At 39.7% G+C, this 24,452-nt stretch overlaps 1 pseudogene; it reads left to right on the top strand.

Annotated features, from left to right (window-relative positions):
• The first annotated feature begins 18,899 nt into the window (after positions 1 to 18,899).
• Positions 18,900 to 23,976, top strand: LOC132610709 (uncharacterized; annotated as a pseudogene).
• Positions 23,977 to 24,452: the final 476 nt, after the last annotated feature.

The following is a 24,452-nucleotide window of genomic DNA, read 5'->3' as shown; positions in this document are numbered from 1 at the left end:
ATTATTCTCGATATTTTATTCACCTGGGAGCGACAAAGATGTACCACGATCTTAAGTCAATATATTGGTGGGATGGAATGAAGAAGGACATAGCAGAATTTGTAGCTCAGTATCCAAATTGCCAACAAGTGAAAGCTGAGCATCAAAAGCCAGGGGGATTGTTACAAGCCATGGAAATTCCAACCTGGAAGTGGGAAGTGATCAACATGGATTTCATTATAGGGTTGCCTCGCTCTCGGTGTAAGTATGACTCCATAGGGGTGATCATGGACATACTTACAAAATCAGCTCATTTTCTTCCAGTTAAAACCACATATTCAGTATAAGATTATGCAAGGTTATATCTTAAAGAGATAGTGCGACTTCATGGTGTCCCAGCATCCATTCTCACAGATAGAAGAGCACAATTTACTGCTAAATTCTGGAAATCCTTTCAAGAAGGATTGGGAACTCAAGTAAGACTTAGCACAGCATTTCATCCACAAACGGATGGACAAGCTGAACGCACTATTCAGACCTTGGAAGATATGTTGCGGGCATGTGTATTAGATTTCGAAGACAATTGGGATGATCATTTTCCACTTATCGAATTTGCCTATAACAATAGTTATCACTCCAGTATCCAGATGGATCCGTATGAAGCTTTGTATGGGAGGAGATGCAGGTCACCAATTAGATGGTTTGAAGTCGGGGAAATACAACTGATAGGTCCAAAATTGATTTAGCAAGCGTTGGAAAAGATCAAGCTTATCAGAGACTGATTGTTGACAGCCCAAAGTCGCCAAAAATCTTATGCAGACAATTGCCAATGAAACCTGGAATTTCAAATCAATGATTGGGTATTCCTAAAAGTATCGCCAATGAAAGGTGTAATGAGATTCGGCAAGAAGGGCAAACTTAGTCCCCGATATATTGGACCTTATAAGATTGTCCGTAAAGTAGGCCAAGTGGATTATGAGCTGGACTTACCTCCAGAGCTCGAATCAGTCCACCCTGTTTTCCATGTGTCGATGCTCCGTAAGTGTGTTGGGGACCCCTCCAGAATTATGCCGACACATGATGTCCAGATTACCGAGAAGTTGGCTTATGAAGAGATACCTATTGCTATACTAGATAAGAAAGTGCAGAAGCTTAGAGACAAAGAGGTAGCCTCAGTCAAGGTCTTGTGGAGAAACTAAAACCGAGAGGAAATGACTTGGAAAATGGAAGAAGATATGAAGTCCAAATATCCGCAATTGTTTCTACCCCGGAAGAGATTCAAAATGAGACGCCATTATCATAAGGTATGTAATGCTTCTTTTTAATGCTTTTGGTCGTGTGTGGCCATATTTTCTTGCCATTGTGTTGTAGCCCGGTGAGCCGATGTTATTGCGGGTTGTTGAGATAGGGTGGAAGTGTCATATTACAAGGGAATCTTTGGCGAAATTTTCGTAGAATTCCCGAGAACTTAACATTCAAGGATGAATGTTTTTAAGGGTAGGAAAGTGTTACACCACAAAAAGTTTTATATCGTTGTGCGGTAAATAGACTAATGTAGGGTAAGATGTATGTGATGTCCTTACAAATAAGAAGGGGAACTTAACGATTCTAATTAAGATTCCAAAGACATTGGAGGCAAGAGAAGAAAGTTCGTTGAGGAAGGCGAAGTATGAGTCGTGTTTTGGAAAGGATTTTCAAAGTACCGAGCTAATGTTGATTTAATAATGTCTTGAGGAAGAGTTATAATGCTCCTTATATTGTTAATGAAGTGTTAAACAAGTGTTAAGAAGGTTCCATAAGGATTGGAGATCAAACGAAACGACGAGATTAACTTCGGAAAAATGGAGTTGTACGACAACTTATACGGTCCATATAAAGGTCCATATAACCTTTACAGAAAGTGAAAATCCCTGATGGTGGTATACGGTTAGTTATACGGGCTGTATAACTTGATCGGGACAACTTTTCTCCAAGTATAAATATAAGTTCCAAGTTCTAATTTCTCATTTTTCTTATCTCCTCCACCTCTCTCAAGAGCTCTTTAATATTCCATACACCATGCCAACAAAAATTCAAGAGACAGCAAAGATCAAACACCAATAATCTCGGAAATCAAGTGTATGGGTGTTCATTAGGTTTAATAGAAGCTAGAAATTCCTTTGGAATTGAAGTTAGGGTTTTCTCCAAGTGAAGTATTCTCATCCAAAGCTCATTATTACCTAATCAAAGGTGAGTTTTATGTTCATTAAATGCTATTAAGAGTATTGAGTGGTTGAATGACTTAGATTGGGGAAAAAGGGTAGAATATTGATCTCAAATGTGAAAAAATGGTATTCTTGAATAGTAACTTGACTTGAATAATAGTTCTTGACACGTTATGGGTATAATCTTGTCATGAATGATACAAAGGGTGTAAAAAAAGTATTATATGTGAATGAATACGACGTTGGGAGGTAACTATGGTTATGGATGACTTTGAGAGGGAATTTTGAGAATTAAACAATGTCTAGCACAACAAAGTTTATTGACTTTGATATTATGGATGTTGTTATTGATGTTTGGGAGTTGTTATATTTTATAGGGAAAGGTGTAGAAACAAAAGAAGTGCTGCCGAATTTTCGTTAGCGCTTAGTCGCCTTAGCTTAGCTTCAAGTATGTTTCCGGCTATCTAATCTTAGTACGAATTCTTTTGAATTTAGAATCGTGAACTTGGAGAGAAGCGTTTAGTCAGCAAAGTTAGAGAGACGTAAAGGTATGTAAGCCTAGTCCCCTTCTTTCAAAGGCATGACTCTTGTATTGTGATTTCTCCCCTATATCCCCATAATCTTCTTACATCCTCGAAGATGAAAGTTAAAGGTTCTTAAGAGCTCCTTATGAGACAGAAAAGAGATATGTTCTATGACAATGATGATGATAATGAGGCTACTAGGAGTTTGATAATTATATTTTCTTTATGATTCCATTGACATTACTTCTTGTTGTTGTTCCCCCTCTTGTTATTAGTTCTCCCAAGGTGAGGCATAGCGGCGATTATTATTCCATAATGTAATCGGAGGTTTCCGAACATACGTCGCTCTGATGGAGTTATAGTTCATACTTGAGCTTGTATGTATGCTTCATGTTAGGAATATGATTATGATTACACCGTGCCTTAATGGCCGAGCAGCACCGCTAAGGCGGGCGGCTTACTACACCATGTCTACATGGCATGGACAGACACCACTAGTGGGCGACGTGATATGATTACCCCGGACGTGGGCTAATGATGTATTTGATTCAGACGGCTTATGCATGTACATATGATATGTTTTAAAAGTAAAAGTGAGCATGTATGATTCCGCCGTAAGAGGCAAGCAGTTACAGCTATCTATTCTTCCTATGCCTTCTATATTTCCTTATTATGTTGTCATATATGCCTTACATACTCAGTACATTGTTTGTACTGACGTCCTTTTCTTTTATGGACGTTGTGTTCATGCCCACAGGTAGACAGGGAGACAGTGCAGAAGCTTTAGAGCTTGCTCAGCAGATCCTAGGAGCACCCCATTACTCCGGAGGTGTAGCTCATTGGTATATTATTTTGTGTACAGATATGGGGCATGGCGGGGTCCTGCCCCGTCACTAGGATTCCAGTAATCCCATTAGAGGCTTGTAGATGCATACGTGAGGGTTTAGATGCTATGTGACCTCACAGTGTATATTTTGTATATCATTTTTATAACCTAGTGGGCTAATGTATATATACATGTTTTGGGTGGTATTTGGAGAATGTTTCATCATAAGTCTTGTATGGGAATGATATATTCCCAGATTCAGTATGATAGGTAGCATGGAGAGTAGGGATCGGTTGTCATCTCCGGGTACCCGTCATAGCCCACTAGCTGGGTCGTGACAAGTATAGTGGGTATCGATGTCAGTTATGATCTCTGTAAATATGATGTTCATGTTATGGCCTTGTTTCGTAGCTTGTGTTTATGTATATATGTATGGTCATGCATGTGTCATTCTATGTATAGGGCCTTTCTATATACAAGTATCATCTTACAATAAGTTACGTATTATCATGCGCTAAGATAATGATTCTATGGTTATGTAGTGTATATCAGAAAGTGCTTGGTCACTAGAGTCGGGTGCCCTTCATGCCCCTCGTCGGGGTGTGATAGTTTAACAGTTTATGGCTCCTGTTCGGCATTCCAGGTAGGTTACAGCTTACCTTTTGGTTAGATCTCAGTTAGCAAATCATATGTAGAGTTAGTGATTGTTGGAGAAACCATATATGATTTTGGGTATGGAGTTGGGATGGAATACATAGGTTGGTATTGTTGTTGACTATGGCATATCGCCTTGTCGTGTTTTATTCAGTTTTTGCCTTGTTGTGATTCATTGGCTTGTAGCCGCGTGAGTGATTCCGAACTTCTTGCTTAGTAATTTACCTTATGTTTTGGAGATCGTATTTTATCATGTGTTGATGTTGTTGGGAAGGGAAGAAAAGCTATGATATTGAGACTGTTATAGTGAGATGTGTCCATGTGCGGCACGATTGATTTGATATGTTGTCATCATTCATTGATATTATATAGTGTAATCATTCTCATCTTTCATGATACTCTGATACAAATACTTAGTGGCTTATTCATGGTTGTGAACCCGTATCCCTCAGTTATTGGTTATTGACTTGTGAAGAGGAACACATTGATTTTAATCTTGAATATGTGTCCATGTGTGGCATGGTTGTCATTGATTTATTCTTGTTGGCATTAATATCATGCATGCATCCATACTCATATATTTGGATTGAGTTGCGCGCCGCAACACATATATATAACATATATTGGACCCGTTTGTATGTTCTGCAATACTTACTTGGATCGGATTTCACGTTCCGCAACACTGACTTGGATCGGGCTGTGCGTTGCAAGAGGTACATAGACTTCCCAGGTCCCCCATGGGTCATGACTGTCGAGGCGCTGAGATATTTTTGCCTGAAGTGTGTGTATCATTGCATTGCATTCATAATTTATTCGCTCATACATTTGATTTCTGGTAATGGTTATTTATCATATTGTACGGTGCTCGTGAACATTGACTTCATGGTTGGTTACGGACTTCTGATAGCCATGTGCCTGATCAATTTATATTCGGAAATTGATGGATTTGAGGAGTAGAGACTTTCTCCTAGTTTAAGACCTAGGGTTACGGAGTAACATTGTTGGTTGTACTAGTGGTTATGGTTATTTTGAGGGATCGTAGGAAACTTGGAAAGACTTGTGTCTAGGTGCTTCACCATAGGTTGTAATTCGATTATTGATCCTTATGTACTTGAGTTGTTATTCTTTGACTGTGGGGTGTGTATACCTGATTGTGAGCATGTCTATTCTTTAGTCACTTTCTTTATATATGTTAACTAATTGTTGCCGGCCTATGATGCCTACTTAATACGTGTTATTTGTGCTGATGCTACCTTTCTACATTCCTTTTTGGGGTGTAGAGTTTTGAGACAGGTTCCACGTCCACTTCCCGAGACAGATTTTCGAGGCCTGGTTTGCGAGTGTCTAGGGATTGAACGAGTCACTGCCCGAAGGCTCCTCTATCCTGTATTTATTTTCTTCCATTCAGACGGATGTGGTTAGCAATTGAGACTTGTATTTTTTAGACATTACTTAGTTGCTCTTGTACAAGTTAGACCAGTTCCTTGGGGATTGTATTTTATTCCACACTTGTGATTATTTATGATTCAGGCTTCTACTTCTTCTGCTTTATTTACTTTATTGTGGTTTGAATGGATGCTTTTGGAAAGGGTTCGCCTACCAAGGTTGGAAATGGTAGGTGCCTGTGCGACTTAGTGAAATTGGGTCGTGAAATCTTGGTATCAGAGCCCTAGGTTACCCGATCTATATGTACAAGAGCATGTCTAGTAGAGTCTTGCGGATCGGTACTATGAGCTCTGTACTTATCTGCCAGAGGCTATGAGACATATAGGAAACTTTCGATTCTTTCTTTCCTTCATGCTAATTCATTCGAATTGGTATCTGGTCGATTCCAGTTAGTATATGAATGTCTTTATCTTGATCAACCACGAAAGGCGTAACTCATACTTAAATTCTCATGTGAGCGGTTTGTTATGTCATTCCTTAGAATGGTACGAGAATTTTCATCCTGACTCAGACGCGTGACCAAGTTCAGTTTCTATCTATAGCTTGAGGTTTCAATTGTGTGGGATCGTGGCTAAGACTCGTTTATTGTGGGGGGTTTTCTTGAGAAATAGGAAAGATAGTGCAATAGTTAAATGATCTCTATGTTCAGTTTTGTGTTGTTCGGAAGTCGTAGAAGTGTATTTATGGCATCACAAGTGTGATTTGTTCGATGATATGATTGGTTTAGGTAAAAGTTTAAACATCATCAATGTATTATTATGGTTTGCGTGACACAGGTATACTAATGGCAGGTCAACGATTCGTCAGTGGCAGGGTACTAGATGTCGATATGCAGGGACGAATTTAAGTTCATTATGGATCATCGGATTTGGTAAAAGTATAGTGACAGCGTGTAATAAAGAAGAGATGTTTAGGATAAGGACATAAAGGATGAGTTTTATGGAAAACGTGTAGCGAATTATGATTTCTTAGGGTTTATTGGTAAGAGTACCCGGTCTTGTGCGATGGAGGAGTAAGGAGGAGAATCGGGATAGACCACTCTCCACTATTAGGAAGGGGACTATGGTATCTGACGTGCTCATTAGGATGAGGTTGTAAGTTGTATGACAGTGGATTCTGTATTCGGTCATGAAAATTTAAGTTGGGCTTCGACGTGATTATATGGTAGTGGTTTGTGGGATCTTCTAGGAAAGTGGTTATCAGTTCTAGATTAGAAAGCAAGGTTACTTGTGACAATTGAAGACCTAAGAAATTTGGCAGCTGTGGTCTAAGTATTTCAGTAAGGGTGAGTTTGCCGGGTCTTTGTGTTAGAGGAATGGTAAAGATGGCGTGGAATTAAGAGCTAGTTAGTTCAGAGTTATGTTGCGATCATACTTTGTAGAATAGACATAAAGGTCAGTATTTAGTTGGTATGTTTGGTTATGCTATGAGCCAAGGGTTGACTAGTAAGAATGACTCTAGTGTTGGACGAGTGCGAAATTTTAGTACACAAGGAGCTATCGGGTATTGCATCTAATATTAGATTAGAGTTGAGAGCCTTATACCTATTGTGTAAGTATCGACTGGTTCCTGTACTGGTGTACTACTCGGTTGAGTTGATCGAATGAAGCGAATAATCATAGTAACGGTTAGAGGTGTTTTGGTTCAACAATTGAGACCTTTAAAGTGGTAAATCAATGATGAGGTTTAAATTAATTCGAGTTGTAGAGAACATTTCAGAATTTGAGTTAAGGGAATGTGAGCAAGGCACCTTGGTGGAGGTACGTGGGGACATTATTAGGACTATGCATGTGATACGCCAGATTTAGAAATTATTCAGTTTAAGAGTTGGATGAGTTAAGGGAACTCTAGCTTGTATAGTGTGTGGCATAGTACTATCTCCAGGATTGAATCGGCTAGTTTGCAAGACTTATGAGTATATTGTAATCTGTGGAGTGGGTTTGACAAATGGTTACGGTCATGATGATTGCGATTTGATTGGAATTTGGAAATTGAAGAGTCAATGAAGGGTATAGTTGATTTAGAATCGGTAAGAATGAGGTACCATTTTGGGATTACCTGGGTCTGTATAGATTGGAGTATTGCTGTTTTGCATAATTTAGATGAGGTATGATTGTTGAGTAAGCTTAAAGAAGGGAGTCTACAGAAATGGGCAACGTGATATGATGAAAATTTGTGGGGTTTCGTGATCAGCGACTAGTGAGAAGCAAATTTCAGGTAACCAATATGTTAAGGCTTAAGGAAGTGGCTTGTGTGGTACACAGTTGGATAGTTTCGTAACACCCTACAGGGGATGAGTTCGTGATGTTTTAAGAGAACAGAATTATGAAAATCCCTATTATGTAAGGGCTAGAGTTATATTCTCAGGATGAGACCATATTCGTGGCAGTGTATTATGTTGTGAGGATTGACTGGATGACTAGGGCAAGCTCTTTTTGATATTAAGGATTGGGAGTAGTTGCGTGAGGTTTTGAGCGGTAGTTGTAAAATTTGATGCTTTCAGAATTGTCAAGAGCATATCGAGGTGCTATAATGGGAGATTAGATGGTTAAAGGGGTATTATTATATGAGGCTACCGATTTCACGCTGAAAGGTTCGGGGTGTATTGGATTTACGTATCAAGTAAAGTTGAGAAACTCAAAGGTTGCATTCATAAGGTAGAGTTCTTCTGTTACATCCGGCATTTTTGCATGTTCGAAAAAAAAAATTGAGATAACTTGACTTGTAATGAATAAGGCCATATTTGGACCTTACTTGGTATGAATGTGTCGGCTATGAATATATTGGTGTGGAATAACGATAGGAGACCAAGGGCAAAATTGAAATTTTGAAAATTTGCTTCATGAATTACAAAATGTAACCAATTGGACTCAAAAAAATATAAGAGAAATGAGGCCTAACAAAGGGAGCCCAACCGGCCAAACAAGGGCCCAAGTCCATGGAATTAATTAAAATTCCATGTGATAATTACAAATAAGGGAGCATATTATATAATGAGCCTTATCCTTTAGAGCTTTCAAGAAACAAGGAGAAAGAACAAAGCAAAAACAAGAACAAACATAAGGGACCATTCGGCCCGCTCTTGAAAATTCAAGACCAAGATTTAGCCATCAAAAAAATTGATTCTTCAAGTAAACTTACTAATTCAAGGGTGCTAAGTAACGTGGAGTCGTTGTTTCGGACAATCGGTTGTTTGTTTTCTCTATCCACCAATTTTGGTCAAGTTAAGAAGTGAAGAAGAAAGGTGAGTTTGAGTCTTGTTTTATGTGTTGTATATGGTTTGGAGATGTTGTAGTAAGTTAAAGAGGAAGAAATTCATGATAAAACTAATGTTGGAGTTGGGCCGTGTGTATAAGGTTTTGGCCGTGTGTATGTATGTGTTGCATGCTTATGATGACTTGAATTTATGTTGTGTTCTAGTTATGGTTATGGTAGAACTTATATTAGAAATGAAAGTTAAATGAACTAGTGGAAGTTGGAAATTATAGTGTGTGGCCGTGTGGTTTTATGTTGATGATAGAATGTATTCCATTAGTATGCTAATTGTGTTATTGCGAAATGAATGGAAGAATAATGGTCCTTGTTGTAATGGAAAAATGGTTGTTAAGTTGTTGTAGGAAAACATGCAAGTTTATTGTAACTTATGTAAATGTGGAAATGAAAGTAGGAAGATGCAAATTATGATTATCATTGATGAAGTTGGAAGATAGAAATATGTCATGAATATGTTTGCTAAAAGATTGGAAGTTGTGGGTGGATTATGCCTTTGGTAGGAAACTTGTGTATTGTGTATACCTTATGTATACTTTGTGAAAATGGTATGATATGCCTCCGAAGTATGTTGTAATGACCTTGATAAGTGATAAATATGAAAATGGTAAGTTTGGTTTAGAAGCGTAAGGTCGGAATGAAAGATGTTACGTTATGACGGAAAGATGGCAAATTGTGCCATCTTATGTGTTTTGAGATACTTGTTGTCATTATGGATATTGTTGTTGGGTTGTGTTGATTGTTTGGCTGTGTTTAACTTTTGGGGATGTTATATGTATAAAGGAAATGCTGCCGAAATTTCGGTAGGCAAATATGTAATGAATTTGGAGTCTTAAGTCTTGAATTTGACAATTGGTAAACATGACCGTTCGTAGATTCTGGACGAGATTGGAATTGAAGCCAAGCGAGCGTAAGGCGCAATCGAGGTATGTAAAGCCTACCACTTTATTCTTAAGCATGTTCTGAATGTAATAGGCTCGGCCGCGAGCCTTGAATACGACTCCGTTCCTCGGAATTCGAGATGGAAATCCGCTCCAATTCCTTCAGTACGATTGAAACCATTTCCTTATAAAATGCCTTTAAAGTGAACTTTTGTACGAAACTTTCCTAAACGGAGTCGAAATTCTTCCAAATGACTATGGATGACCTCATAAGGTCTATTATCAGTAACTTACGTATGTCGCCTTGGGTTGGTCCGAGGTGGGCCCACGAAGCCCCGATACCTCTTGTATGACCAAAATTGCCTTATTCCTGTCCGTTTTTCAAAAGTAACATCTGGACTATTATTCTGATCATGATATGACTATTTTTATATAAATCCTACGAAATGGTTCTGATATCTGGAAATCTGATTTCGGTGATAATCTGTCGTGCCTTCCCAAGTAGGATATAGGCGCGTATTATGAACACTATCCGAATACTCTGATTTGACTCGCCATATGGCCTACCCCAATTTGATTGGGTCTGTATAATGATCTGTATGTATGTGGTTCCTCATTAATCAGTTCGTGCATGTGCTATGATCCCTTTCACCGGATCCCGGGCCGGTTTATATCGTGCGGATGGGCCGCCGAGTCCCTTGTCGGGGGCCGGGTCCCATGTATGAATTCCGAAGTATGATGTGTCCGGTTCCGGGGTACTATGGTATATGTCGTTCCCAGTTACTGTGTATATGTTACGAAGTATGATGTGTCCGGTTTCCCGGCGTGTGATCTGTCCCCGGGGTTACCGTGGTTTTGATATGATGTGTTATGTGACGGAGATGTTCGAAGATATGAAATCTTCTGAAATGTGATATGTTGTGGCGCCAAAGGCAGGAGTGGCGACCACGTTCTTGTGCCCTATTATGATTCTGTCTGTCCATATGGATTATGATTTTATCCGTCCGTCTGGACTATGATTCTGTCCGGTATCCTTCCGTCTGTCTGTCTGAACTACGACTCTGTCCGGAATATCTCTGTCTGTTCGTTGGATTACGATTCCGTTTGCTATACTTCTGATTCAGACTATGATTATGTTTGTTATGTTTCCGCTTTACATACTCGGTACATTTTTCGTACTGACCCTCGGTTCTTTGGGGGCTGCGCTACATGCCCGCAGGTACAGTCACACCTAAAGATACGCCGCCAGTCTAGGGCTCAAATTCTGTTATTTTGAAGAGCTCCTTTGGTCCGGAGCGTGTACTTTTGGTATATATCTTCTGTCTTCTATATATTCTGTATGTATGGCAACTCCGGGTACGGCGGGGCCCTGTCCCGTCATATGACTCTGTATGTCTGTTAGAGGCCTGTAGATATGTTTGTGGGTTAGGGTCTTTCTGTACGGATGTGTGTATATGTTATGTTTGGGGCGACCCCATTCGCCGCGGCGGCCGGTCCGCATATGTTTATATGTTGCTTTGTTGGCCGGTGTGGCCTTTGTTGGTATTTTCTGTGCGCAGGGTTATTTTGGATAGTCAGTAAAACAAAGGAAACTCTGCCAAAATTTTCTGGAAATTATCTAAATTTGAAATATAGCCTTGACGGCTTCTGCTTTATACTTGAATGTGTTTGATAACAGTTGAGATAGCATTGGATATATGTGTTTGGGTGCCCAGATCGGGTACTAGTCACGGCCTACGGGGTTGGGTCGTGACATCTTCAGTACTCAGTTGATAGTTTGGATAGGACTCAACTTTTGGAGTCAAAGGTTACAGACATGATTGGTTGTTTGTGAGGAATAGATTAGAATTGACCGCCACAGATGTGTGTCACGCCCCAAAACCCACCCTAGACGTGACCGGCATCCGACGTCATGGACAACGTCAGAAGTACCTAAACAATGCAATAATAACACTTGAACCCGCCAGGTTCAACATTCACCTCTAACAATTTATAAAATAAATGTAAAGTCAAGTTTCTTTTTAATAATCTTTCCTTATTAAATTAAACAAAGTTATAAATAACTGCATATATCAGAATCATAATTATGAAATAAGATCAGCGGAAGTCTAATATAAGTAATAGTCATAAACGTGGAAAACACCCATTAAGTCGTACGAGACTTTGACAATTTACCCACAATTCTGACAACTATCAATGGAGCATCTAAGAAACACAACAATCGTCTAACTTCGGGACGCAGCCCGAAAATCTTGAATAATAAATGAAACAGGAAGTGTCCCACGAACAAGGATGTGGGCTCACCAAATCAACAACAGCAGCAAGTTCTCCTAAGCATCGAGAGTATCACGAACCTGCTCTTCTCCGTTTCCTAACATGCCATCAAAAACAACAATGGTATGCCTGAGTACTTTCGTACTCAGTGAGTGCCTCGGGGACAATAAGTATTATAAAAATAAAATATAATAATACATAAAGAAATCAGTTCTGAAAACTTAATATCATTTGTTAAACAGTTTATAAATCCATTAATCGATATAAAAACATGTATTCAGCATGTGTATCTCAATAAGAATTATCAAAACCGATTAAAAGCCTTTTGTCAATTTATAACTTTCAATTATGCCTTTCAAATTGATCATGATTGTCAACAACAGTTCCATGAGAGAATGAGAATATCACACATGCCAATACAGGTCCAAGAATCAATTATATCGCGCATAGCGCACCACACTGGAACATATGATTATCGGTGGCTATACTTCCTCCCGAATAGCTAGGCATAAATCACACCGAACTATGTAGTACGCGGTGGCTATCCTTCCTCCCGAATAGCTAGGCATAAATCACACCGGAGTATGTAGTACGCGGTGGCTATCCTTCCTCCCGAATAGGTAGGCATAAATCACACCCCGGGTAGCGAACCCAGCGGTGGCTATCCTTCCCCCCGAATAACTAGGCTTGAATCACACCCCGGGTAGCGAACCCGGTAGTGGCCACTCTTTCTCCCGAATGACTAGGCAATTACCACACTAGGATCCATAGTGACTACCCTTCCTCCTGAGTAGCTAGGCATAAATACACCGGAATATGAAATCCTCGGTGACCATTCATCCTCTCGAATGGCTAGGCGAAATCACATCAACAGAGTTCATAGCTTAAAAGCTGAATTACAATTCATCTTAAAGTAGTCACATCACCATTTACCATTAAGGTTCGTTATGCCATATCATAAAGATAAATCATTTCAAAGAATGTCTTGAAAACGTTTCACTTCTTTAAACAAGTTTCAATTTCCACAATACGTGATAACATACTTTTATGAGTCAACAACCTTTCAAGTAACTAGTTAAATCATCCATCAAGAGAATTCCAATATCATTACCAATCGCTATCCTTCATTATTAAGCATCTCTTATAGAGGAAAACATTCATAATATCATATACATATATAGGATTTGTTACAATATAGGTTTAATGTGGGTTTGTCCCCTCACACACATTAACCACCATTTAGACATGAATTGGAGTTCAAGAACCATGAAAGGAATTACTTTTTCCTTTCATTCATTAAAGAATCTTGAACAAAATTTATACTTCCAACAATAGTTTCAAAAGTGATTTTCATTCAATATAAATTTTCAAAAAAGAGACACACAAATCACCTTTATAGTCAAAAAGGATTTAATTTTTAAAGAGACATACAAAGCACAACCAAAGAGTTCGTAAAAACCGATAGAAAGAGTATTTTCAAAAGAGACATACAAATTACCTTTATATTTAAAAGGATTTTATTTTTAAAGAGACATACGTCCAAAATAAGGTTTTTAAAAGGGAGACATACAAATTACCTTTATATTTAGAAAGGATTTTATTTTTAAAGAGACATACATCCAAAATAAGGTTTTTAAAAGGGAGTCATACAAATTACCTTTATATTTAGAAAGGATTTTATTTTTAAAGAGACATACCTTAATTTGTTAAACACGGTTTAACAATTCACTTTTCTAATGAAGAACACCCAAACCCTAGCTTGAATCACTTTGGGAAGAAATATGTTGCAAACCCTAGGTTTTGGTCACAAGAATCATGTTAAGAATCATGGGTTTGATGTTATAATGGATTAGTAATATTAAGGATGTCCTTACCTTTGATTTGGAGGCTTGGGGGAATGATTTTCGTCCTTAGTGTTGTTTAGAAAGTGGAGGAATAAAAAAAAACAAGTGTTTTATTTATACTTTTCTGGTGAAAACGGGCCAAAGGACGCCCCCGAAGGACGGACCGTCCTTCGTGTTACGGACCGTTCTTTGGACCGTCCTTTAGTTGTAATTTCCAGAGAGTTCTGGTGATTTTTGAGATATTACGGTTCCATGTTACGGCCCGTAACACGTGTTACGGTCCGTAACGTCTCACCGTAACACAGGCCAAATTTTCAACGAAGACAGGCTTTAGTAAAACGGGTATAACTTTTTGTACGCAACTTTTCTTAGGCTGGACGACCTACCGTTGGAAATATATTTCAAAGATCTACAAATTTCATGAAGGAAGTTGTTCCAAATTTGCAACACATATTCATGAAAATCGGCCAGAAGACAGACCTACCAAAACATAGGCGAATTTAAGAGCCCTTAAGAACTTCAATAGTTGGTTTGACTTCAAAACGACCATCTTCCTCCCGAATTCATCAAGAATGGATTCATATAGATAAAATATCATCTTAACACTAGATTTTTACAAATTCACACCTAGTTCAAGTTTACGGTGTATTACATTATCCCCCTCTTAAGATCATTCGTCCTCGAATGAGGGTTATGGCCTAAGATTTTCACTAACCCACAAAATTTCGAGTTCTCACTAGTGCTTCTTTATGTGGTAATATATCACAAATAAAACTCATATAATTCTTTAACAATAACCATATGGTCCTCGCAAAGAATCCCACAATAACCAGACAAGCCTAAGCATGGAATAAGGGATTTACACCTATAGTCTACCTCGAGATTTAATGATATTACTCTTTCAATCTATAATGGGTTCACCTAGAACTACTAGCCTAACCATTTCAATCTAGAATTGTATAACACTTGGTAAGCCAGTCTGTACCCATAATCACCTCAAAGTCCTCTATTCCTATTTCCAACAAATCAAAAGTAGTCTCACGATCCTTAACTACACCATGCAATATTATAGATCCTAGAAGTAATGTTGAGGCACTAACGGTTTGGGTTCTCTACCATAGTCGAGGACAAAGCACAGAGTTTTATAATGAAGAGTCAAACTTGAATCGGTCAACGGATACGCCTTAAGAGAACATATAGTTATAATACTTGTGCCCACGTCATCAGGGTCTTCAGTCGCCTCTCTATGAGTAAAACCATAAAGTCGAGCTTGTCCCCCATTAGCGTTGTTAGCAACCACTTTACCAGCCCCATTACTACGAGTATTAGGAGTGTTGTTGACATTACCATCAAGTGAATTATTCCGCTGGCCAGATGAGTTAGCCATTTCACGAAGCCACTTCCTACAATATTTCTTGATATGACCCTTTATACCACAATGGTGACAAATACGATCCTCCCATCCAGATGTTTGTCGGTTACTACCTTGTGAATATCCATTGTGATTATCATTCCTCTGACCTTGTCCACCAGATGGAACACCCCCATTAAAATGAGAAACAAAATGATGAGGTGAAGAATTACCTTTCTGTTGCCCTCCATCATACGAACCAGTGAAACCACCCGTAGATCGGGCCTTCTTACTTTGTTCCCTTTCAAGCATCTCTTCGCCCTTCCAATTATCTTGTTGCTCAGCGAACCCAACCAATGATGAAAAATGTACAAGTAGGAGACATAGCAGCAGCAGCACATGCAGACTTGATACGTGGTACCAAGCCTTTCACAAAACGAGTCAACTTATGCTTTTCAGTCGAAATCATGTATAAAGCATATTTTGACAAACGGGTGAACTCCAAACTATAATCACGAACCGACTTGTTACCTTGTTCCAACTTTCAAATTTTGTAGCCATAGAAAATCTCTCCTCATCAAACAAAAACCTTTCCATGAATGCCTCTTCAAATTCAGACAACGTCGGAGCTAAAGCAGTGTCACCCCTCTCAGACTCCCACATCTCAAACCATGCGTGAGCAACATCCTTAGACTGATAAGAAGCAAGCTTCACAGCTTCAGAATCCTGGGCATCCATTGCCTTCAATGCCTTGAAGGTCTCATCTAAAAAATGCTGGGGGTCATCCACCTCTCGTGACCCAAAGAACTCGGGTGACTTCAAGTCGAGGAATTGCTTAAGTCTGCCTCCACCATGAGGTCCCACACCTCCACGCTATTGCTGAGCAGCAACCAATGCAGTCAACATTTGAATAACCGTTTGCATAGTATCAATATCAGGTACACCCGCAGCAGGAACATCAGGAGCAGGCGGTGCTTGATTTCCAGCGTCATTTCCATTACCAGCATTCGCGCCCCCAAGATTTCGGTTAACTTTCGCGGGACATCCTCGTTTACCATTTTTGGAACACGTCCGAGTCATTTCTGTAAGACACAAATTAACGAGCGAATTAGAACAATCCTAAAACGGACATTAAGCTCTACAGCACAATCTAGAATCAAGAAGAATAGGAAAACCTATAAATGCCCTGGTAGTCTTTCGATCATGCAGGTGATCAGGCTGCACAAGGAAGACTCCACTAGACACAGCTCCACAGAAACAGACAACTCCTAGGACACATTTAAACCTAGGCTCTAATACCAAGCTCGTCACGCCCCAAAACCCACCCTAGACGTGACCGGCATCCGACGTCATGAACAACATCGGAAGAACCTAAACAATGCAATAATAACACTTGAACCCGCCAGGTTCAACATTCACCTCTAACAGTTTATAAAATAAATGTAACGTCAAGTTCCTTTTTAATAATCTTTCCTTATTAAATTAAATAAAGTTATAAATAACTGCATATATCAGTGTAATATCCCGTAATTAAGTGTAGGTAATTAGTTAGTTAAACTTATAAAAAAAAAAGGAATAAAGGGCATGTGGGCCGCAGCCTTTAAAAAAAAATGGGCCTCAGCCCATTATAACGTGAACAACAAGGGCAAAGGCTGAACATATGTTCTACCAGCCACTTTGAAAGAAAAGAAAATCAAAACAAAAACGTGGGTTCAGCCACTTTCAAGTGAAGAAGCACAAAAGGAATTCAAGCATAGATAAATGATAAGGATAGGAGGAGAAGAGAAAGGTAAATCTCTCACCTTAGTTATAGATTTAATTCATATTTTTTTTTAAGAAGTGGGATTGAGAGTTGAAGAGACAGAGGTAGAAGAAACAGAGAAATTTATTAATTTTCAAGAATTGAGTGAATTTCAGTATATACCATAGGAAAAGTAAGTTGGACAGTAAGGTTGTTCTAGTTGTTAATCCAAAATTGGTAGATCGTGGCTTAATTGAATTACTCAAAGCGTGAGAAAATATAAATAATTAGATTGATTGAAATTTTACCAGGAATCCTGAGGGTGGGGTATTCTAATTTAGTTACTAGTTAGCCAAAATAAGGGAATTAACACGAGATTGATATGATGTGATTACAGATTGATCGAAGGAAGTGGTACGGATTTGCATGGTGACGAGTCTGGTATTTCGACACGAGTACTGTGAGTAGTAATTTTACAACAATTTGTATTTTCATAACCTTCATGGTTTATACATGATTTTGAAAATAAAATGTGTTACTGATGCTTTGAAATTGCATGTGGGATAAGTCCTTTAATTGATATAGTACCGAACAATTTACTTGAGATGGTTACCGATTATTCTAGTTGTTTTCACCGTTACTAGATATGTTTTACCGTTACTTGAGATATGATTACCGTTTCTGAAATGAAATTACATGATTTGATAAGAATTGAAATGCCCTGTGTTGTTTGAAAATGCTTTCATATGAGTATTTATTTTTTTCAATGAAAAGTATTAATGGGAGGAGACTTTGAAGGATCCCGTAGCTAACAGCGGGTTCGTTAGACCTGGTGCACCTTGTATTTACAGATTACAGTTATAGTCCCTGCTAGTGGGAAGGTAGAACTAGCATACATGCACAGTTTTTCCCTCGAGTAGGGACCTACAGTTATATTTGACTCCTTTTACGAAGGGGTCCATATGATATAGATTACATGAACCTTTCTTGGAAACCTCCCAGATATAAGAGTTGATATGACATTGTTTACAGAGTTTATTACTGAATTGTTAAATGATTTTTGCTTACATGAAAACCGACAAGATTGATTATTGCTATTGTTTTTGCAAAAAGGGCATTTATTTCGTGATATTTCATGAATATTATATAAGCATGTTTTCTGACTTGTCCCCAAATAAAAACGGTTGTGGTTAAGTGTTATTACTCACTGAGCAAGCGTCTCACTCCTCGCTATTTTTTTCAGAGACCGCAGGTGACGTTGGTGGGGATTACAGTAACTAGAGAGCACGAGTTGAAAGTTCCTGGTGAGCCCCGCACTTGTCCGTGTGGGCCAAGATTCTATTATCTATGATGGTCTTTTCTTTTGAATTCTTAGAGTTGCTCCATAGTCATTTGATTTATTCCATGAGTATTCTTTATTCATTATAGACTGGTGACTAGTATTAGGCGTTTTTTCCCGTATTTCAGAGATGTTTTAGTATTATTACGTTGAAAACGGGTTGATTGAGGATGATTGCATTTAGTTTGGTTGAGATTGGATATTTTTGTTGTTGATTTTGAGACAGGAAAGTTTTGGATAGTCATAAAAACAGGGGAAACTCTGGCCGATTTTCTGTAGAATTCCCGTTAAGGCTTGCTTTGGGAACCCTACCCCATAGCACCGGTCATGGTCCTAAATTGGGTCATGACAAAGTTGGTATCAGAGCCTAGATTATTTCGGTCTGACTGATGGAGCACATGTTAGTAGTAGAATCTCAATTATGGTTATGTAGCCGGCCATTCCCATAATCGTTATTCTGCTAGAGCGTGATAGGATGTGTCTTGTTTTTCTTTGTTATTCCTCCTTACGTGTGTGACGTTTAGGGTCAACTAGATGAATCTAACATTATTTATTTTGGTAATCAGATGGCTAACACTCGATCATCTTCTGGCGGAGCTAGGACAGTTGTTCCACAAGAACCTAATGCCACCTCGGGTAGGCAGCCAACCTCCACCGCTAGGGGAAGAGGCGGAGCTCACAGACGGGGCCGAGGTAGGGGCCGTGGTACCACCACAAGGACCCGCAGTACCACCACGAGGACTACGAGGGATCCCACTTCTGAAATGAGTGCTAGCCCACCTCCACCATCGCATGAGGGTGTCACTGCTGAGGCACTTATATCTATGCAGAGAGTTATTAAGGGTTTGGCAGACAGAATGGATAGACAAGAGAGGATTCAGCAGCAGAATATTGCACCTGCTCAGACACAACCACATCCTCGGGCACCTACACAGACTCAGACTTTTGGGAACAACGAGGTATCCTTGCAAGATTTCCTGAAGTTGAAATCACCAAAATTCACCGGTTCTGAGAATTCAACAGATCCTCAAAGGTTCTTGGATGGCTCACTTAAGGCACTACGCGCTCTCGGATGTTCTAGTGAGAGAGCCGTGGAGCTTGCAGCATACAAACTAGAGGACATGGCCTATACCTGGTATGAAACTTTGTTGTTAGGGAGACCTGCAGGAGCAGCACCACTGACATGGGACGAGTTCACTCAGTTGTTCATCGATAATTTTCTTCCTGACAGTCTGAGACAGAAATATGCTAATGAGTTTAAGAGGCTGGTTCAGACTCCAGATATGGATGTATCGACGTATAATACCAAGTTTTGTAAGCTGGCTAGATATGCTCCTTACTTGGTGCCTGATGAAGTAGCCCGAGTGCGGAGGTTTGTTGATAGGTTGGTTGGTCATCTCTACAATGCAGTAGTCCCACAAATAAAGACGTTGACCTACTCAGAGGTAGTTGATCTTGCTAGAAAGATTGAAAACAAAGGACGCGAGGAACGTGGATCCAACGATTTACGTAAGAAGGCCAGGACAGGGGGATCTTTCAGTGGCGGCTTTAGTGAAAATCGCAGAGCAGGGAATCAGGGACAGCAGCAACAGGGTTCTCAGACAGATTCAGTTTCACAGTCTGCATATAGACCACATCATAAACAGGGTACCAAGGGGCCATCATCATCATCTTCTGGATATCCTAGTTCTGGACAGATGTATGCCACTACTCCATCCTGCAAGACCTGCGGCAGACCACATTTGTGCCAGTGTCGTGTTTTGACTAGAGGGTGTTATCGGTGCGGCCAGTTAGGACACCACATGAGGGACTGCCCTCATCCTCCGAGGAATTCCGGCCAGGCTTCCGTTCAGTTAGCTGCACCTACTCAGGCTACTCGTAATAATTCAGGTACTGCTGGTACAGGGAACAAAGGTCGAGGTGCTGGAGATCGTACTACTAGGAATCATGCACAGGGTAATGCTGGGAGAGGACAGGCGAGAGTTTTTGGACTTACTAGATAGGATGTTCAAGCCTCAAATGCAGTGGTTACAGGCATTCTTTCGGTTTGTTCATTTGATGCACTTGCACTGATTGATCCGGGATCTACCCATTCCTATGTGTCCCTGTACTTTGCTTTAAGGTTTGACAGACAGCCAGACATGTCAAATGATCCTTTTCTTGTTGCTACTCCTATGGGAGCTTCTCTATTGGTTGAATATGTGTATCGTGCTTGTCAAATTCGAGTTGAGGGTAGGGATACTCTAGCTGACCTGATTGTACTTGATATGGTTGAATTTGATGTGTTGATGGGCATGGATTGGTTATCTCCTTGTTATGCTACTGTTGATTGCAACGCCAAAATAGTTAAGTTTAAGATACCCAATGAGCCCACCTTTGTATTAAAAGGAGGTCAAATTCCAGAGGTTGGTAAAGTCATATCTTTTATGAAGGCTCAACGATTGTTGAAGAAAGGTTGTGTAAGCCTCTTAGCTATGATAAGTGACACAAGAGAGGAAGCACTTAGCTTGGATAGTGTACCAGTAGTGAAAGAATGTTTTTGATGTATTTCCTGATGAGTTGCCAGGATTACCTCCAGTTCGAGAAATCGACTTCGGTATTGATTTGGCACCTGACACATTGCCAATATCTAAACCTCCATATCGTATGGCCCCAGCGGAGCTGAGAGAGCTAAAACAACAGTTGCAGGGCTTACTAGATAAGAGTTTTATTAGACCGAGTGTATCACCATGGGGTGCGCCAGTATTGTTCGTAAAGAAGAAAAACGTGTCTCTAAGAATGTGCATCGACTATAGGCAGCTGAACAAGGTAACTATATGCAATAAGTATCCTTTGCCTCGTATAGATGACTTGTTTGATCAGTTGTAGGGAGATGTTCACATCTCAAAGATTGATCTTCGGTCTGGTTATCATCAGCTTAGAATCAAAGAAGAAGATATTGCAAAGACGACATTCAGAACTCGATATGGGCATTACGAATTCCTTGTGATGCCTTTCGGGTTGACCAATGCTCCAGCTGCATTCATGGACCTAATGAATAGGGTGTTCAAGCCGTTCCTGGATAAATTTGTGATAGTGTTTATTGACGATATCCTGATTTATTCGCGTAGTCAAGAAGAACACGAGAATCATCTGAGGACTGTGTTGCAGACATTGCGAGAACATGAGCTTTATGCTAAGTTCTCAAAGTGCGAATTTTGGCTGGATTCAGTTGCATTTCTTAGGCATGTTGTATCCAAAGATGGAATTATGGTGGATTCTAAAAAGACAGAAGTTGTGCAGAAATGGCCCAGACCTACTTCTCCTACAGAAATTCGCAGCTTTCTGGGTTTGGCAAATTACTATAAGCGTTTTGTACAGGATTTCTCCAGAATAGCAGCCCCATTAACCAAGTCAACACAGAAAAATGTGAAGTTTCAGTGGACAGAGGAATGTGAGCGGAGTTTTCAGAAGCTCAAGACATGTTTGACAACCGCACCAGTATTAGCCTTACGAGCAGGTTCTGAAGGATTCACGGTATTCTGTGATGCTTCACGGGTAGGATTAGGATGTGTTCTCATGCAGAATGGCCGTGTTATAGCTTATGCTTCGAGACAGTTAAAGAAGCACGAGCAGAACTATCCTACGCATGATTTGGAGATGGCCGCAGTGGTATTTGCTCTAAAGATTTGGAGGCATTACTTATAGGGCGAAACTTGTGAGATTTATACTGACCATAAGAGCTTGAAGTACATTTTCCAGCAGAAAGACCTAAATCTTCGACAGCGTCGGTGGATGGAACTACTCAAGGATTATGATTGTGTTATTTTGTATCATCCTGGAAAAGCAAATGTTGTGGCTGATGCACTGAGCAGAAAATCTATGGGTAGTTTGGCACATATAGCTCTAGACAAGAGACCGTTGGCGAAGGATATGCTGAAACTTGAAGGTACAGGTGTTAGGTTTGGTGTGGGAAAATCAGAGGCATTGTTGGCTTATGTTCAAGCCAAATCTTCATTAGTAGAGCGCATAAAGGCCACACAATATGAGGATATGAAAGTGTGCAAATACCGAGATCAAGTCCTCACTGGTAAAAGTAACAAAATGACTATTGATCGTGATGGCGTTCTTCGACTGGGTAAACGGTTATGTGTACCGGATGTAGATGGGTTAAGAAAAACTATTCTTGGGGAAGCTCACAACTCCAGATATACTATACACCCTGGATCCACTAAGATGTACCATGACCTGAAACAAATGTATTGGTGGGAAGGTATGAATAAAGATGTTGCTAACTTTGTTTCTAGTTGTTTGACTTGTCAGTAGGTTAAAGCCGAGCATCAGCGACCAGCGGGATTACTACAACAGATTGAGATTCCAGAGTGGAAATGGGAAAGAGTTACTATGGATTTTGTGATCGGGCTACCGCAAACCCTTAGAGGTTTTGACTCTGTATGGGTAATAGTAGACCGACTAACAAAATCAGCACACTTCATGCCAGTAAAGACTACATATGGTGGAGTGAAATAGGCACAAATATTTATGAATGAAATTGTCCGACTTCACGGAGTTCCAGTATCCATCATCTCTAATAGAGGATCATAATTTACCTCCCGCTTCTGGAAATCTTTTCAAGAAGCATTGGGTACACGAGTAGATCTCAGTACGGCATTTCATCCGCAGACAGACGGGCAGTCTGAACGTACTATACAGATCTTGGAGGATATGTTGAGAGCCTGCGTTCTTGATTTTGGAGGTAGTTGGGATTCTTACCTACCCTTAGCTGAATTTGCCTACAATAACAGCTTCCAGTCAAGCATTGAGATGGCTCCATATGAAGCCTTATATGGAAGGCGGTGTCGTTCTCCTATCGGATGGTTTGAAGTGGGAGAGGCTAATGTATTGGGACCAGACTTGGTACAAGAAGCTATCGACAAGGTCCAGTTAATTAGACAGAGGTTGCTCACGGCTCAAAGTAGACAAAAGTCTTATGCGGATAAGAGAAGAAGGGATTTAGTGTTCACAGTTGGGGACAAAGTTTTCTTGCGAGTCTCTCCTATGAAAGGTGTGATGCGATTCGGAAAAAGAGGTAAATTGAGTCCGAGATTTATAGGACCATATAAGATACTTGACCGCATAGGATAGGTGGCATATCGTTTGGCACTTCCTCGTGAGATGTCTTTTATTCATCCAGTGTTTCATGTTTCTATGTTAAGAAAATGCATATCAGACCCTTCTCGTGTGCTAGAAGCACCGACTATAACCCTTGATGAGAACTTGACGTATGAAGAGGAGCCAGTGGCTATTGTTGACAGACAAGTAAGGAAGTTACGGTCAAAAGAAATTGTGTCCGTGAAAGTCTTATGGAGAAATCATACCATTGAAGAAGCTACTTGGGAGTCCGAGAACGATATGCGAGCCAAGTATCCCCACTTATTTCAGTCTATAGGTATGCTCTTATTTTAAATTTGGGGACCGAATTTCCTAAGGTGGAGAGAATGTAATATCCCATATTTAAGTGTAGGTAATTAGTTAGTTAAACTTATAAAAAAAAAAGGAATAAAGGGCATGTGGGCAGCAGCCCTTCTTAAAAAAAAAAAAAAAAAAAAGGGGGGGCCTCAGCCCATTATAACGTGAACAACAAGGGCAAAGGCTGAACATATGTTCTTCCAGCCACTTTGAAAGAAAAGAAAATCAAAACAAAAACGTGGGTTCAGCCACTTTCAAGTGAAGAAGCACAAAAGGAATTCAAGCATAGATTAATGATAAGGATAGGAGGAGTAGAGAAAGGTAAATTTCTCACTTTAGTTATAGATTTAATTCATATTTTTTTTTTATGAAGTGGGATTGAGAGTTGAAGAGACAGAGGTAGAAGAAACAGAGAAATTTATTAATTTTCAAGAATTGAGTGAATTTCAGTATATACCATAGGAAAAGTAAGTTGGACAGTAAGGTTGTTCTAGTAGTTAATCCAAAATTGGTAGATCGTGGCTTAATTGAATTACTCAAAGCGTGAGCAAATATAAATAATTAGATTGATTGAAATTTTACTAGGAATCCTGAGGGTGGGGTATTCTAATTTAGTTACTAGTTAGCCAAAATAAGGGAATTAACACGAGATTGATATGATGTGATTATAG

The sequence above is a fragment of the Lycium barbarum genome, chromosome 1, assembly GCF_019175385.1.
Source record: "Lycium barbarum isolate Lr01 chromosome 1, ASM1917538v2, whole genome shotgun sequence".
Taxonomy (NCBI): Eukaryota; Viridiplantae; Streptophyta; class Magnoliopsida; order Solanales; family Solanaceae; genus Lycium; species Lycium barbarum.
The sequence above is the reverse complement of the archived record's forward strand: the minus strand, read 5'-3'. Positions and strand labels throughout refer to the sequence as shown.